The following is a 4,634-nucleotide window of genomic DNA, read 5'->3' as shown; positions in this document are numbered from 1 at the left end:
ATTATTCTCCTTGTGTTTTATATTCATTGTACTAGTTACAGAACAAGGTACGCTTCTCAGAGTTTATACTGTATAGTGATCACACTCCTGCTTGTTTCACACTTCCTCCTACATTGAACCTCTGACCACAGCCCTTTAGTCATTACTAATCTGGTACTGAGCTCTTCCTGCAATTGCATGAAATGAAATACAGGATTCCATGTGTATGCAGTCAAGCATGCATTGTGAAGTGAACATACCCATGGGTGACTATCTTTCTGAGATGGGTTTAAGTTGATTACTATGTTTATCTCACATTATATCCAGTTTTGAAAGCATTCATTGAATGTTTTAATTTATTGTGTGTGTGTGTGTGTAATCCACATGTTGTCCTGTGTGGAGTGCCCTAGCATGACAGAAGAGGGCACCAGATCTCTGGAATCTAGATTTCACTGAGATTGAAAGTCACCATGAGGTACTCTGAATTCATCCTGGGGACTGCAAGAAGACCAAGTGTCGTCATCTGCTGAGCCATCTCATCGAGCCTGTTGGATCTGCATACTATAAACAACAGAACTTCTTTTTAAATAAGGCTGAAAAGACTTCACATTCTAGGTCCATCTTGTGTCCTTCATCCATGACAAGGTTGTTGCACACCATGGTTCATTCACTAATGTTCTGCACACAGTGATGCCATCAACAATGAAAGGGAAGTTCCTGCTTAATAAATATAATGAGATAGTTGACAAGGTGTACATGAACCATGTGGTAGGGAAGGTTTTGGCATTTGGAAGACTCTCCATACTCATATCCAACCAGGCTGCATTTCCTTCTGAAAACTCATCTCTCTTTCTCATTTTATTTCTATTTGGCCTAGACTAGCAGCTATTTCAGGTTCACCATGTATTTCCCTGATGCCTGCTGAACTCATTCTCCTTTGTCAGTAAATTTGTGAGGTAATGTCTTTTTCTTGTTGCTTTAATAAGACTGTTGACTTCTCATGATTTTTTGTATTTTACCTAATTGTAAATAATCCAGATATTAAATCATTTAATTGAGGTATCAATAGCAAAGGTTCCAACCAGTTATTTACAAAATACCCTGAGGTACCTCCTTCTTTTCTGGCAATGAATTCTTACTTTCTTGAGAGACCATTTGTCCACTACAGCCAGGATTTCTGGAATGGTTGTTGTTTTCCTCCATTCAGGCCTGTCCCTAAACCTTCAACTCTGCACTACATTGAGAAATAACAGTTTAATAGTTTATTACACATTGATCTCTGACACATTTGGTACTGATACTTTATGGGGTCAAATAGAGAATGAAGAATCCATTTATGTGTTAACCTTCTTTTATTTTCTTTACTGAAGTTCTGAACAAACTACATTGCATCAGGCTAGCCTTGAACTCATATTAATATGCCTGTCTAGGACTCAGTTGCCATGGAGTGAAGGGAACATTGTTTCAGTGTCTGTCTTAGTCTGTTTGTAGTTACACTGGATTGGATTTAAATTCAATGAACTAAATTCATTTTGCATGTGTATACATGAAACCTCCCAATTATGTGTTAAATAGGAGCTTTTCTAATCAGATCTAAGCTCCATGTGAACCTTTTAGAGTTCTTTGATATGTCTGAATATAACTGTTAGGGCAATGGCAGATGGTGGTGTTAATATTAAGAATATTATTTCTGGATGGTGTGACTTCATGGTTCATGTAGAATTAAAAAGGAGTAATGGTGGGTGGGGGAGTTGTGGTAATGGTCCATTTATGTATTTCAGTGGAAATGGCTTCCAAAAGAAAAAAAATCCCATTAGGAGAAAAGTGATGTAGAATACATCCATTTCTCTATGGAAGTTTTTTTTTTTTTTCCTGAGCTTAACATTATGTGAGAATCTCTTTAACCATAATACAACCTTTATAGGAAAAATAGTTTAAACACTCAAACTATTGATGCCACTTCTACAACCTGCTACTCCCTTACATGGCTGCCTTTTGTTTTCCACACATGGGTGGGACTCAGGTTCAGTTGTGAGAACTTCCTCAGGTTTTCCTTCAAAGTGTCAAGACTAAGATTTACAACATGACATTTCTGGTGCCCATAGCCACCAAATTGAAATCATCTCAAGTCCTGTCCTTTTTGTGCTAATGTAGTTTGGACAGTTGACAGTTGGTAAGAATTAGAAAGTTCTAGGATGGCTCATTGTGTTCATGATAAAATAGCAACTAGACAGTGTGAGAGGCTTGGTTGTACACATGCAATTTTGCTCATTTTCATGGTGCTTTTCCTTCTGTGTGTGACAGGCATGTGTGGGGACTAAAAGAGTCCCTTGACAATGTCTATCAAGAGATGTCAAGGCTGGAATCTGGTCTCTTCCCCTTGTTGGAAGACTTGTTTCCCCTTCATCCCAGATAGGTTTTCTCAGTGTAGACATGGCTGTTGTGAATCATCCTCTGTATTCAGGCTGGCCTTGAAATCAGAGATCTGCCATCCTCAGCCTCCCGAGTGGTGGGATAAAAGTCACGCACCACCACTGCCCAGCAGTCTGGTTGGAAGAATATAAACATTTTGAGAACATTTATTGTTAGCTACTGATACTTCAAAAAAATCTATGCTTGTTTTGTTTGTTTTGTCATCTCGAAGCAGATTAATCAACACAAACCAGGAAATATCAGTTGTGAAAATGCCCCCACCAGATTGGCTACGTAGTAGGGGTGCTGCCAGCTCAAGGGGGTGCCATCCTTGGGGAAGTGTCTCTGAGATGTATATTAAAAAAAAATCTGAGCAAGCCATGAGGAGGAAAGGAGAGGGAGCCAGCTAGTAAGCATCTTTCTCCAAGGTCTCTATTCCAGTTCCAGCCTCAGTTTTCCCTGATGAATGAACTGTAAGCACAATAAACCCTCCCTCACCAAGTTGCTTTTGGTCAGTGTTTTATTAGAGCAATGATTTGATTTTTACAATACTGTCCTTTTGAGGTGCCCCACATCATGAAACTCAGAGCAAAGTAACTGTTACAAAAGTTGTTAGATTTTGAAGTAGACGTATCTGTAACTGAGTCCAAAACTGAACTGCAAGCAAGTTATTCATAATAAAAGGTCAATTCAGTGTTTTTTTAATACAACTACAATCATAATTTAATGGAATAGAAGGGGGTTGGCAGAGAAATGGATATGCTTGTCTGAGCTTTTACTCTGTAGTTGAAGCACACACATTGTCAACACTTTTCGAGTCAGAACTCAAAACAGGTGGTGTTGTAGCAGCAGGTCAGCAGTCGATTGCATTGTGGCTTTTCAAGAAGAAGGAAGTTAGCCTGCACCCACTCCAAGCCCTCAAAGCTGCCTTTAACTCCAGCTCCTTTGGATCCAGTGCCCTCTGGGGGCTTCCACAATTATATTACTTATGTACACACATAGGAATAATTTGATTGAAAATGAAAATGTAGGTTAAGGAAGAAATCTGCACTGCACTAATTGTATCTGTTAAACTGAAGATGAATTATTAGTATGGGAAAGGTCAGTTATTTCTATTAGGAAAGCTCAACTGAACTGGGAATATTATTTATAGATCCAAAAATAATAAGGACTGGAGAAATGGATCAGATATTAAGAGAAATTATTGCTCTTGCAGGGGACCCAATGGCAGATCATAATCACAAGTAACTATGGTTCCTGTGATCATAGGCCCTCTAGATTTCCTAGAGATTCTGTACACACGTAGTACCTGTACATACAGTTGTTAACATACATATCCATAAAGGCAATATTTTCTTAAAAGGAAAACAATTATACAGTGGTTCTTGATGCAGCAGTTATCAACTTCCTTAATGCTGCAACTCTTTACTACATGTGTTTTGGTGAACAATAAAATTATTTCATTGCTATTTCATCTTGTAAGTAGGATAAATGATATGCAAACTCCTTAGGGGTTATGCCTTCCATGTTTAGCACTATTCCTGTAGATTATATAAAATATTGTATAGAAGGACTAACTTTTTTAGTTTGATGGAATAGGGACTAACAGTTAATAGGTATAATTTCTAGATGTTCATTATTTATGTGTGTGTGTGTGTGTGTGTATGTGTGTATGCATATATGTAGATTATTGTGTACTTGCATGAAGGTGTCTATGGAAGCTCATCTTAGGAATGAAGGTTGAATCATAGGTCTGATTCTTGGAATTACAAAAAAAAAGGATGTTTTTAGATCACATTTCCAAGAAGTTTGGATTTCTTATTTTAACGTAGGGGATTCTAGATGTTATCTTTATGGTTCCCACTTTCTGCACTGTGATGTTTGTCTTTTAGGATCAAGGCATGAATTACAGATCATTTGGATGTTAGCTGCACTGAGAATGAGGCCAAGTGTAGAAATGTTGTAAACCTCGCTGCTGACCAGAACTGCCAAGAGGATCGGCGTCTCTTCAGTTTCAAACTCCAACACTAAGACAGCCACTAAGAAGCATCCATGTTTTCAGACATGCTTATTCTTTATTAAATGTGTGCTAAACCAAATATTGCAGAGAGGTGAGAAGAATAAAGACGGATGGCACAGAACACTGAAATAACCCTGAAATGAGCTACCAAGGTCAGGTGTGTAACTGGGACAGGGTATATAGGAGGAATATGAGAAAGGAAAAAAAAATCATTGGTTCCAGA

Source organism: Phodopus roborovskii, unplaced genomic scaffold (genome assembly GCF_943737965.1).
Source record: "Phodopus roborovskii unplaced genomic scaffold, PHOROB, whole genome shotgun sequence".
NCBI lineage: Eukaryota > Metazoa > Chordata > Mammalia > Rodentia > Cricetidae > Phodopus > Phodopus roborovskii.
Note: the sequence above shows the minus strand (reverse complement) of the source record.